The following is a 13629-nucleotide window of genomic DNA, read 5'->3' on the forward strand; positions in this document are numbered from 1 at the left end:
GCTTTGTTCGTCAACTGCAGCCTTTTACATGGACAAGAACGGAGCTTTCTTGCTTGCTTTCCCATCTGCAAACCTGCCTTCGAATTTGCTTGAAAGAATCTGCTCTCGTAGTGAAATGTAAGGCAACTCCATTTAATTACTGTGTAAAGCATTATAAAGTTTTTCTGCAACCTGGTTCTGATGCATATGCCATTCTGTTTGAGAGTGTCCTTGCCGCGTTCTGATCCTTCCACGAAAAGCAGTACCGCATTTGCATTCCTTGCGCAGGCGGCCCGGTTCAAAGGCAGGGAAGAAGCTGCTGCGCTGGTGTCACAGCGCACCACGGATTCCTGAACTTGTCTGTCTGTCAAATGTACCCCAAAGTCGTCTCTGAAAGGCCTCATTTGGAAGCTGTCTGTCGTTATTCAACGCGCGAGAGTTGGTACCAGATTCCTGAATCATATTTTGGGGCAGTTCGCACGTTAGTGGCTCATTCAATCAGCAACAGCAATGAAATAATTTACACTCTCAGAGGAACCTTTGAACTTGTGCTTTCATAGCGCCGCTAATATTAAGGTGCGCCCCGAGATCTAAGCCATGTTGGAACTGAAACGGAGGAATCGACAGAGAGGCTACAGAATGACATCGCATCCATTTGGTTTTCTTTAAATCACTGACGAGCAGGAAAATGTAAAAGGGGAGAGCGAGTGGGGAAGTGAGGCGGTTGCAGCTCTGGTAAAAGTCCTTCTTTGTGATTCACTCCGCAAACAGAGACTTGAAGGTGACTCAGAGGCGTGTGAGCTCTTCACATCGAGATCAAAAAGCACTCAAGGGCAGTTAGCACCTCTTCCGGAGTGGGGGTGGGGTGAGGTAATTACCTTTTGACTTCTGTTACTATGTTCAGAAACTGCCTTTTCGATTGACTTGAACAGAAACTGCATTTCCAATAAGCACCATGGAAGTTAGCAAAATTTATTGAATCGCTTCTCGTCGATTCCCGCACAGGTTTCCGACTCAGTTGGTATCCACGTGGCTCATGTCCAGGAGTGAACATCTCTGCAGCAAATTGCACGGTTAAAGTAAAAGGCACGGAAAGTGGCATCTCGAACCGGCCCCGAGGTCAGAGCATGCTCACAATGTGATGTGTCGTTCTCGGATTGTAATGCGACCTCCGGTTTTAGGGTGGAGAACATTCTTTGGGACCCTTCTTCTGCAAAACAGACACAGTGACTGAATAAATGCTGCACGGTTTGATGTGGAACACGGCCTGCTCAGCTTTGTGCATTTTCCCTGTAGTCAGGTGTGTTTCGTGTTCCGTGTAAACGTGAAAGTCGACCTGTTTCGAGCAATGTGTGAAATCATTTAGCAAAGCAAGAATCGAAATTGTAGTAATGTCTAGCAGCTCATGGTTATTTGACCGAAGTGTCCAAGTGTCTCTGCTGTCATGATCGCGTTCGCCTCCCGCGCGGAAAATCGCAAACAGCTCTGCTGTTCCAAAGCGATTTGTGCTTTTACTGGAACCGAATGGAGACTATTATTTCATCGCTGTTGTGAAACAAAGTCCTGCGGTGACTCGACTCGTCGTTATTTGGTTTTCTGTCCAATGGGAAAATCGTTCCAATGAATTTCGGTGTCATATGTTATTGAATTTCTCCCATTTCCTTCATTTCCGTCCTGGAGTCATCAGAAGGAAAAGGTAATCTAATCGAGACTGTGAAAGGTGAAATTCACTTTTTATGGCCCGTTCTTATGATGTTCTTTCTATCTCTCTTTTCAGCATTGTCTGGAAAGTGGTGGTGCACTAACGCTGCAGTATGTTTGAAAGAGTAGTTTGGAATTGCCCTGTTTTTAGTTGTGAGATTACTTTATGACTCATGCCCTCGGACTGTGACACATTTAGCATTCATGCATCTCTCTGTCTGAAAATGCATTCGGCATGCCAGTTTTGTTTGTGTTCCGTGAAAAATGCTTTCTGTTTTGCGATTCGCTCAGCACATTACGAGTTAACAGGGTTTCTGAGGTAAGTTCGAGCAGCAAAACTCCTCAATTGAGGTCTGGGAAAATTTCACGGAGTATGGTCAGTCGGGGCAAAATTAAGGAAGTTGTTCGTATCTGCAGTGTTTCACAATACTACCTTTCCCGTGAGCAGTCGAACAGACTAAACGATTGTGCCACAGACTGCGATGGAAAACTCCGCTAAAAAGTAATCCTTTACAGCCAGTGTTAGCAACAAGACGTTATGGGGGTACACGGCGTGGAAACAGATATTTAGGTGTATCTCATCCATGCTCACCACATAACCAAAATTAAACAAGTCCCGTTCCCCAGCATTTGGCCCCAATCCCTCTAAACCCATCCTGTCCAGAAACTCATCCGATTACCTTTGCAATTTTCTGAGTGTAATAGCCTTCTCCACTTCCTCTGGGAGCTCATTCCATACACGCACAACCTTCTGTGTGGGAAATGTGCCTCAGGTCGTTTGTCAATTTCAGCCCACTCACCTTAAACCTATGCTCTCGAGTTTTCAACTCACCCCAATTTGGGTAAAACACAGAAATACTCAGTTTACAACCCTTCCATAAGATCATATCGCAGCCGTTTCGCTGCAGGTAAAGTCGTCCCAGCTTATTCCACCTCGCCCTACGGTCCAAACATTGACGAAATCATTGTCTATATATTGTCATCAATCTCACGGCGGCCGCGGCTGGTTTCTGTAGCGTAATGGTCATCACGTTCGCCTAACACGCGAAAGGTCCCTAGTTCGAAACTGGGCAGAAACTGCTTTGTTCGTCAACTGCAGCCTTTTACATGGACAAGAACGGAGCTTTCTTGCTTGCTTTCCCATCTGCAAACCTGCCTTCGAATTTGCTTGAAAGAATCTGCTCTCGTAGTGAAATGTAAGGCAACTCCATTTAATTACTGTGTAAAGCATTATAAAGTTTTTCTCCAACCTGGTTCTGATGCATATGCCATTCTGTTTGAGAGTGTCCTTGCCGCGTTCTGATCCTTCCACGAAAAGCAGTACCGCATTTGCATTCCTTGCGCAGGCGGCCCGGTTCAAAGGCAGGGAAGAAGCTGCTGCGCTGGTGTCACAGCGCACCACGGATTCCTGAACTTGTCTGTCTGTCAAATGTACCCCAAAGTCGTCTCTGAAAGGCCTCATTTGGAAGCTGTCTGTCGTTATTCAACGCGCGAGAGTTGGTACCAGATTCCTGAATCATATTTTGGGGCAGTTCGCACGTTAGTGGCTCATTCAATCAGCAACAGCAATGAAATAATTTACACTCTCAGAGGAACCTTTGAACTTGTGCTTTCATAGCGCCGCTAATATTAAGGTACGCCCCGAGATCTAAGCCATGTTGGAACTGAAACGGAGGAATCGACAGAGAGGCTACAGAATGACATCGCATCCATTTGGTTTTCTTTAAATCACTGACGAGCAGGAAAATGTAAAAGGGGAGAGCGAGTGGGGAAGTGAGGCGGTTGCAGCTCTGGTAAAAGTCCTTCTTTGTGATTCACTCCGCAAACAGAGACTTGAAGGTGACTCAGAGGCGTGTGAGCTCTTCACATCGAGATCAAAAAGCACTCAAGGGCAGTTAGCACCTCTTCCGGAGTGGGGGTGGGGTGAGGTAATTACCTTTTGACTTCTGTTACTATGTTCAGAAACTGCCTTTTCGATTGACTTGAACAGAAACTGCATTTCCAATAAGCACCATGGAAGTTAGCAAAATTTATTGAATCGCTTCTCGTCGATTCCCGCACAGGTTTCCGACTCAGTTGGTATCCACGTGGCTCATGTCCAGGAGTGAACATCTCTGCAGCAAATTGCACGGTTAAAGTAAAAGGCACGGAAAGTGGCATCTCGAACCGGCCCCGAGGTCAGAGCATGCTCACAATGTGATCTGTCGTTCTCGGATTGTAATGCGACCTCCGGTTTTAGGGTGGAGAACATTCTTTGGGACCCTTCTTCTGCAAAACAGACACAGTGACTGAATAAATGATGCACGGTTTGATGTGGAACACGGCCTGCTCAGCTTTGTGCATTTTCCCTGTAGTCAGGTGTGTTTCGTGTTCCGTGTAAACGTGAAAGTCGTCCTGTTTCGAGCAATGTGTGAAATCATTTAGCAAAGCAAGAATCGAAATTGTAGTAATGTCTAGCAGCTCATGGTTATTTGACCGAAGTGTCCAAGTGTCTCTGCTGTCATGATCGCGTTCGCCTCCCGCGCGGAAAATCGCAAACAGCTCTGCTGTTCCAAAGCGATTTGTGCTTTTACTGGAACCGAATGGAGACTATTATTTCATCGCTGTTGTGAAACAAAGTCCTGCGGTGACTCGACTCGTCGTTATTTGGTTTTCTGTCCAATGGGAAAATCGTTCCAATGAATTTCGGTGTCATATGTTATTGAATTTCTCCCATTTCCTTCATTTCCGTCCTGGAGTCATCAGAAGGAAAAGGTAATCTAATCGAGACTGTGAATGGTGAAATTCACTTTTTATGGCCCGTTCTTATGATGTTCTTTCTATCTCTCTTTTCAGCATTGTCTGGAAAGTGGTGGTGCACTAACGCTGCAGTATGTTTGAAAGAGTAGTTTGGAATTGCCCTGTTTTTAGTTGTGAGATTACTTTATGACTCATGCCCTCGGACTGTGACACATTTAGCATTCATGCATCTCTCTGTCTGAAAATGCATTCGGCATGCCAGTTTTGTTTGTGTTCCGTGAAAAATGCTTTCTGTTTTGCGCTTCGCTCAGCACATTACGAGTTAACAGGGTTTCTGAGGTAACTTCGAGCAGCAAAACTCCTCAATTGAGGTCTGGGAAAATTTCACGGAGTATGGTCAGTCGGGGCAAAATTAAGGAAGTTGTTCGTATCTGCAGTGTTTCACAATACTACCTTTCCCGTGAGCAGTCGAACAGACTAAACGATTGTGCCACAGACTGCGATGGAAAACTCCGCTAAAAAGTAATCCTTTACAGCCAGTGTTAGCAACAAGACGTTATGGGTGTACACGGCGTGGAAACAGATATTTAGGTGTATCTCATCCATGCTCACCACATAACCAAAATTAAACAAGTCCCGTTCCCCAGCATTTGGCCCCAATCCCTCTAAACCCATCCTGTCCAGAAACTCATCCGATTACCTTTGCAATTTTCTGAGTGTAATAGCCTTCTCCACTTCCTCTGGGAGCTCATTCCATACACGCACAACCTTCTGTGTGGGAAATGTGCCTCAGGTCGTTTGTCAATTTCAGCCCACTCACCTTAAACCTATGCTCTCGAGTTTTCAACTCACCCCAATTTGGGTAAAACACAGAAATACTCAGTTTGCAACCCTTCCATAAGATCGTATCGCAGCCGTTCCGCTGCAGGGAAAGTCGTCCCAGCTTATTCCACCTCGCCCTTCGGTCCAAACATTGACGAAATCATTGTCTATATATTGTCATCAATCTCACGGCGGCCGCGGCTGGTTTCTGTAGTGTAGTGGTCATCACGTTCGCCTAACACGCGAAAGGTCCCTAGTTCGAAACTGGGCAGAAACTGCTTTGTTCGTCAACTGCAGCCTTTTACATGGACAAGAACGGAGCTTTCTTGCTTGCTTTCCCATCTGCAAACCTGCCTTCGAATTTGCTTGAAAGAATCTGCTCTCGTCGTGAAATGTAAGGCAACTCCATTTAATTACTGTGTAAAGCATTATAAAGTTTTTCTGCAACCTGGTTCTGATGCATATGCCATTCTGTTTGAGAGTGTCCTTGCCGCGTTCTGATCCTTCCACGAAAAGCAGTACCGCATTTGCATTCCTTGCGCAGGCGGCCCGGTTCAAAGGCAGGGAAGAAGCTGCTGCGCTGGTGTCACAGCGCACCACGGATTCCTGAACTTGTCTGTCTGTCAAATGTACCCCAAAGTCGTCTCTGAAAGGCCTCATTTGGAAGCTGTCTGTCGTTATTCAACGCGCGAGAGTTGGTACCAGATTCCTGAATCATATTTTGGGGCAGTTCGCACGTTAGTGGCTCATTCAATCAGCAACAGCAATGAAATAATTTACACTCTCAGAGGAACCTTTGAACTTGTGCTTTCATAGCGCCGCTAATATTAAGGTGCGCCCCGAGATCTAAGCCATGTTGGAACTGAAACGGAGGAATCGACAGAGAGGCTACAGAATGACATCGCATCCATTTGGTTTTCTTTAAATCACTGACGAGCAGGAAAATGTAAAAGGGGAGAGCGAGTGGGGAAGTGAGGCGGTTGCAGCTCTGGTAAAAGTCCTTCTTTGTGATTCACTCCGCAAACAGAGACTTGAAGGTGACTCAGAGGCGTGTGAGCTCTTCACATCGAGATCAAAAAGCACTCAAGGGCAGTTAGCACCTCTTCCGGAGTGGGGGTGGGGTGAGGTAATTACCTTTTGACTTCTGTTACTATGTTCAGAAACTGCCTTTTCGATTGACTTGAACAGAAACTGCATTTCCAATAAGCACCATGGAAGTTAGCAAAATTTATTGAATCGCTTCTCGTCGATTCCCGCACAGGTTTCCGACTCAGTTGGTATCCACGTGGCTCATGTCCAGGAGTGAACATCTCTGCAGCAAATTGCACGGTTAAAGTAAAAGGCACGGAAAGTGGCATCTCGAACCGGCCCCGAGGTCAGAGCATGCTCACAATGTGATCTGTCGTTCTCGGATTGTAATGCGACCTCCGGTTTTAGGGTGGAGAACATTCTTTGGGACCCTTCTTCTGCAAAACAGACACAGTGACTGAATAAATGCTGCACGGTTTGATGTGGAACACGGCCTGCTCAGCTTTGTGCTTTTTCCCTGTAGTCAGGTGTGTTTCGTGTTCCGTGTAAACGTGAAAGTCGTCCTGTTTCGAGCAATGTGTGAAATCATTTAGCAAAGCAAGAATCGAAATTGTAGTAATGTCTAGCAGCTCATGGTTATTTGACCGAAGTGTCCAAGTGTCTCTGCTGTCATGATCGCGTTCGCCTCCCGCGCGGAAAATCGCAAACAGCTCTGCTGTTCCAAAGCGATTTGTGCTTTTACTGGAACCGAATGGAGACTATTATTTCATCGCTGTTGTGAAACAAAGTCCTGCGGTGACTCGACTCGTCGTTATTTGGTTTTCTGTCCAATGGGAAAATCGTTCCAATGAATTTCGGTGTCATATGTTATTGAATTTCTCCCATTTCCTTCATTTCCGTCCTGGAGACATCAGAAGGAAAAGGTAATCTAATCGAGACTGTGATTGGTGAAATTCACTTTTTATGGCCCGTTCTTATGATGTTCTTTCTATCTCTCTTTTCAGCATTGTCTGGAAAGTGGTGGTGCACTAACGCTGCAGTATGTTTGAAAGAGTAGTTTGGAATTGCCCTGTTGTTAGTTGTGAGATTACTTTATGACTCATGCCCTCGGACTGTGACACATTTAGCATTCATGCATCTCTCTGTCTGAAAATGCATTCGGCATGCCAGTTTTGTTTGTGTTCCGTGAAAAATGCTTTCTGTTTTGCGATTCGCTCAGCACATTACGAGTTAACGGGGTTTCTGAGGTAACTTCGAGCAGCAAAACTCCTCAATTGAGGTCTGGGAAAATTTCACGGAGTATGGTCAGTCGGGGCAAAATTAAGGAAGTTGTTCGTATCTGCAGTGTTTCACAATACTACCTTTCCCGTGAGCAGTCGAACAGACTAAACGATTGTGCCACAGACTGCGATGGAAAACTCCGCTAAAAAGTAATCCTTTACAGCCAGTGTTAGCAACACGACGTTATGGGGGTACACGGCGTGGAAACAGATATTTAGGTGTATCTCATCCATGCTCACCACATAACCAAAATTAAACAAGTCCCGTTCCCCAGCATTTGGCCCCAATCCCTCTAAACCCATCCTGTCCAGAAACTCATCCGATTACCTTTGCAATTTTCTGAGTGTAATAGCCTTCTCCACTTCCTCTGGGAGCTCATTCCATACACGCACAACCTTCTGTGTGGGAAATGTGCCTCAGGTCGTTTGTCAATTTCAGCCCACTCACCTTAAACCTATGCTCTCGAGTTTTCAACTCACCCCAATTTGGGTAAAACACAGAAATACTCAGTTTACAACCCTTCCATAAGATCGTATCGCAGCCGTTCCGCTGCAGGGAAAGTCGTCCCAGCTTATTCCACCTCGCCCTCCGTTCCAAACATTGACGAAATCATTGTCTATATATTGTCATCAATCCCACGGCCGCCGCGGCTGGTTTCTGTAGTGTAGTGGTCATCACGTTCGCCTAACACGCGAAAGGTCCCTAGTTCGAAACTGGGCAGAAACTGCTTTGCTCGTCAACTGCAGCCTTTTTACATGGACAAGAACGGAGCTTTCTTGCTTGCTTTCCCATCTGCAAACCTGCCTTCGAATTTGCTTGAAAGAATCTGCTCTCGTAGTGAAATGTAAGGCAACTCCATTTAATTACTGTGTAAAGCATTATAAAGTTTTTCTCCAACCTGGTTCTGATGCATATGCCATTCTGTTTGAGAGTGTCCTTGCCGCGTTCTGATCCTTCCACGAAAAGCAGTACCGCATTTGCATTCCTTGCGCAGGCGGCCCGGTTCAAAGGCAGGGAAGAAGCTGCTGCGCTGGTGTCACAGCGCACCACGGATTCCTGAACTTGTCTGTCTGTCAAATGTACCCCAAAGTCGTCTCTGAAAGGCCTCATTTGGAAGCTGTCTGTCGTTATTCAACGCGCGAGAGTTGGTACCAGATTCCTGAATCATATTTTGGGGCAGTTCGCACGTTAGTGGCTCATTCAATCAGCAACAGCAATGAAATAATTTACACTCTCAGAGGAACCTTTGAACTTGTGCTTTCATAGCGCCGCTAATATTAAGGTGCGCCCCGAGATCTAAGCCATGTTGGAACTGAAACGGAGGAATCGACAGAGAGGCTACAGAATGACATCGCATCCATTTGGTTTTCTTTAAATCACTGACGAGCAGGAAAATGTAAAAGGGGAGAGCGAGTGGGGAAGTGAGGCGGTTGCAGCTCTGGTAAAAGTCCTTCTTTGTGATTCACTCCGCAAACAGAGACTTGAAGGTGACTCAGAGGCGTGTGAGCTCTTCACATCGAGATCAAAAAGCACTCAAGGGCAGTTAGCACCTCTTCCGGAGTGGGGGTGGGGTGAGGTAATTACCTTTTGACTTCTGTTACTATGTTCAGAAACTGCCTTTTCGATTGACTTGAACAGAAACTGCATTTCCAATAAGCACCATGGAAGTTAGCAAAATTTATTGAATCGCTTCTCGTCGATTCCCGCACAGGTTTCCGACTCAGTTGGTATCCACGTGGCTCATGTCCAGGAGTGAACATCTCTGCAGCAAATTGCACGGTTAAAGTAAAAGGCACGGAAAGTGGCATCTCGAACCGGCCCCGAGGTCAGAGCATGCTCACAATGTGATCTGTCGTTCTCGGATTGTAATGCGACCTCCGGTTTTAGGGTGGAGAACATTCTTTGGGACCCTTCTTCTGCAAAACAGACACAGTGACTGAATAAATGCTGCACGGTTTGATGTGGAACACGGCCTGCTCAGCTTTGTGCATTTTCCCTGTAGTCAGGTGTGTTTCGTGTTCCGTGTAAACGTGAAAGTCGTCCTGTTTCGAGCAATGTGTGAAATCATTTAGCAAAGCAAGAATCGAAATTGTAGTAATGTCTAGCAGCTCATGGTTATTTGACCGAAGTGTCCAAGTGTCTCTGCTGTCATGATCGCGTTCGCCTCCCGCGCGGAAAATCGCAAACAGCTCTGCTGTTCCAAAGCGATTTGTGCTTTTACTGGAACCGAATGGAGACTATTATTTCATCGCTGTTGTGAAACAAAGTCCTGCGGTGACTCGACTCGTCGTTATTTGGTTTTCTGTCCAATGGGAAAATCGTTCCAATGAATTTCGGTGTCATATGTTATTGAATTTCTCCCATTTCCTTCATTTCCGTCCTGGAGACATCAGAAGGAAAAGGTAATCTAATCGAGACTGTGATTGGTGAAATTCACTTTTTATGGCCCGTTCTTATGATGTTCTTTCTATCTCTCTTTTCAGCATTGTCTGGAAAGTGGTGGTGCACTAACGCTGCAGTATGTTTGAAAGAGTAGTTTGGAATTGCCCTGTTGTTAGTTGTGAGATTACTTTATGACTCATGCCCTCGGACTGTGACACATTTAGCATTCATGCATCTCTCTGTCTGAAAATGCATTCGGCATGCCAGTTTTGTTTGTGTTCCGTGAAAAATGCTTTCTGTTTTGCGATTCGCTCAGCACATTACGAGTTAACGGGGTTTCTGAGGTAACTTCGAGCAGCAAAACTCCTCAATTGAGGTCTGGGAAAATTTCACGGAGTATGGTCAGTCGGGGCAAAATTAAGGAAGTTGTTCGTATCTGCAGTGTTTCACAATACTACCTTTCCCGTGAGCAGTCGAACAGACTAAACGATTGTGCCACAGACTGCGATGGAAAACTCCTCTAAAAAGTAATCCTTTACAGCCAGTGTTAGCAACACGACGTTATGGGGGTACACGGCGTGGAAACAGATATTTAGGTGTATCTCATCCATGCTCACCACATAACCAAAATTAAACAAGTCCCGTTCCCCAGCATTTGGCCCCAATCCCTCTAAACCCATCCTGTCCAGAAACTCATCCGATTACCTTTGCAATTTTCTGAGTGTAATAGCCTTCTCCACTTCCTCTGGGAGCTCATTCCATACACGCACAACCTTCTGTGTGGGAAATGTGCCTCAGGTCGTTTGTCAATTTCAGCCCACTCACCTTAAACCAATGCTCTCGAGTTTTCAACTCACCCCAATTTGGGTAAAACACAGAAATACTCAGTTTACAACCCTTCCATAAGATCGTATCGCAGCCGTTCCGCTGCAGGGAAAGTCGTCCCAGCTTATTCCACCTCGCCCTCCGTTCCAAACATTGACGAAATCATTGTCTATATATTGTCATCAATTTGACGGCGACCGCGGCTGGTTTCTGTAGTGTAGTGGTCATCACGTTCGCCTAACACGCGAAAGGTCCCTAGTTCGAAACTGGGCAGAAACTGCTTTGTTCGTCAACTGCAGCCTTTTACATGGACAAGAACGGAGCTTTCTTGCTTGCTTTCCCATCTGCAAACCTGCCTTCGAATTTGCTTGAAAGAATCTGCTCTCGTAGTGAAATGTAAGGCAACTCCATTTAATTACTGTGTAAAGCATTATAAAGTTTTTCTCCAACCTGGTTCTGATGCATATGCCATTCTGTTTGAGAGTGTCCTTGCCGCGTTCTGATCCTTCCACGAAAAGCAGTACCGCATTTGCATTCCTTGCGCAGGCGGCCCGGTTCAAAGGCAGGGAAGAAGCTGCTGCGCTGGTGTCACAGCGCACCACGGATTCCTGAACTTGTCTGTCTGTCAAATGTACCCCAAAGTCGTCTCTGAAAGGCCTCATTTGGAAGCTGTCTGTCGTTATTCAACGCGCGAGAGTTGGTACCAGATTCCTGAATCATATTTTGGGGCAGTTCGCACGTTAGTGGCTCATTCAATCAGCAACAGCAATGAAATAATTTACACTCTCAGAGGAACCTTTGAACTTGTGCTTTCATAGCGCCGCTAATATTAAGGTGCGCCCCGAGATCTAAGCCATGTTGGAACTGAAACGGAGGAATCGACAGAGAGGCTACAGAATGACATCGCATCCATTTGGTTTTCTTTAAATCACTGACGAGCAGGAAAATGTAAAAGGGGAGAGCGAGTGGGGAAGTGAGGCGGTTGCAGCTCTGGTAAAAGTCCTTCTTTGTGATTCACTCCGCAAACAGAGACTTGAAGGTGACTCAGAGGCGTGTGAGCTCTTCACATCGAGATCAAAAAGCACTCAAGGGCCGTTAGCACCTCTTCCGGAGTGGGGGTGGGGTGAGGTAATTACCTTTTGACTTCTGTTACTATGTTCAGAAACTGCCTTTTCGATTGACTTGAACAGAAACTGCATTTCCAATAAGCACCATGGAAGTTAGCAAAATTTATTGAATCGCTTCTCGTCGATTCCCGCACAGGTTTCCGACTCAGTTGGTATCCACGTGGCTCATGTCCAGGAGTGAACATCTCTGCAGCAAATTGCACGGTTAAAGTAAAAGGCACGGAAAGTGGCATCTCGAACCGGCCCCGAGGTCAGAGTGATCTGTCGTTCTCGGATTGTAATGCGACCTCCGGTTTTAGGGTGGAGAACATTCTTTGGGACCCTTCTTCTGCAAAACAGACACAGTGACTGAATAAATGCTGCACGGTTTGATGTGGAACACGGCCTGCTCAGCTTTGTGCATTTTCCCTGTAGTCAGGTGTGTTTCGTGTTCCGTGTAAACGTGAGAGTCGTCCTGTTTCGAGCAATGTGTGAAATCATTTAGCAAAGCAAGAATCGAAATTGTAGTAATGTCTAGCAGCTCATGGTTATTTGACCGAAGTGTCCAAGTGTCTCTGCTGTCATGATCGCGTTCGCCTCCCGCGCGGAAAATCGCAAACAGCTCTGCTGTTCCAAAGCGATTTGTGCTTTTACTGGAACCGAATGGAGACTATTATTTCATCGCTGTTGTGAAACAAAGTCCTGCGGTGACTCGACTCGTCGTTATTTGGTTTTCTGTCCAATGGGAAAATCGTTCCAATGAATTTCGGTGTCATATGTTATTGAATTTCTCCCATTTCCTTCATTTCCGTCCTGGAGTCATCAGAAGGAAAAGGTAATCTAATCGAGACTGTGAATGGTGAAATTCACTTTTTATGGCCCGTTCTTATGATGTTCTTTCTATCTCTCTTTTCAGCATTGTCTGGAAAGTGGTGGTGCACTAACGCTGCAGTATGTTTGAAAGAGTAGTTTGGAATTGCCCTGTTTTTAGTTGTGAGATTACTTTATGACTCATGCCCTCGGACTGTGACACATTTAGCATTCATGCATCTCTCTGTCTGAAAATGCATTCGGCATGCCAGTTTTGTTTGTGTTCCGTGAAAAATGCTTTCTGTTTTGCGCTTCGCTCAGCACATTACGAGTTAACAGGGTTTCTGAGGTAACTTCGAGCAGCAAAACTCCTCAATTGAGGTCTGGGAAAATTTCACGGAGTATGGTCAGTCGGGGCAAAATTAAGGAAGTTGTTCGTATCTGCAGTGTTTCACAATACTACCTTTCCCGTGAGCAGTCGAACAGACTAAACGATTGTGCCACAGACTGCGATGGAAAACTCCGCTAAAAAGTAATCCTTTACAGCCAGTGTTAGCAACAAGACGTTATGGGGGTACACGGCGTGGAAACAGATATTTAGGTGTATCTCATCCATGCTCACCACATAACCAAAATTAAACAAGTCCCGTTCCCCAGCATTTGGCCCCAATCCCTCTAAACCCATCCTGTCCAGAAACTCATCCGATTACCTTTGCAATTTTCTGAGTGTAATAGCCTTCTCCACTTCCTCTGGGAGCTCATTCCATACACGCACAACCTTCTGTGTGGGAAATGTGCCTCAGGTCGTTTGTCAATTTCAGCCCACTCACCTTAAACCTATGCTCTCGAGTTTTCAACTCACCCCAATTTGGGTAAAACACAGAAATACTCAGTTTACAACCCTTCCATAAGATCATATCACAGCCGTTCCGCTGCAGGGAAAGTCGTCCCAGCT

The 13629-nt window shown here is 45.8% G+C and overlaps 3 non-coding genes across 3 annotated transcripts; all 3 read left to right on the top strand.

Moving 5' to 3' along the window:
• Window positions 1–5445: 5445 nt before the first annotated feature.
• On the top strand, window positions 5446–5518 carry trnav-aac (transfer RNA valine (anticodon AAC)). Its single transcript has one exon. It is a non-coding gene; the product is annotated as a tRNA-Val (tRNA).
• Window positions 5519–8204: 2686 nt separating this feature from the next.
• trnav-aac (transfer RNA valine (anticodon AAC)) lies at window positions 8205–8277 on the top strand. Its single transcript has one exon. It is a non-coding gene; the product is annotated as a tRNA-Val (tRNA).
• A 2687-nt stretch (window positions 8278–10964) lies between these two features.
• On the top strand, window positions 10965–11037 carry trnav-aac (transfer RNA valine (anticodon AAC)). The gene has a single exon. It is a non-coding gene; the product is annotated as a tRNA-Val (tRNA).
• Window positions 11038–13629: the final 2592 nt, after the last annotated feature.

The sequence above is a fragment of the Chiloscyllium punctatum genome, chromosome 50, assembly GCF_047496795.1.
Source record: "Chiloscyllium punctatum isolate Juve2018m chromosome 50, sChiPun1.3, whole genome shotgun sequence".
NCBI lineage: Eukaryota > Metazoa > Chordata > Chondrichthyes > Orectolobiformes > Hemiscylliidae > Chiloscyllium > Chiloscyllium punctatum.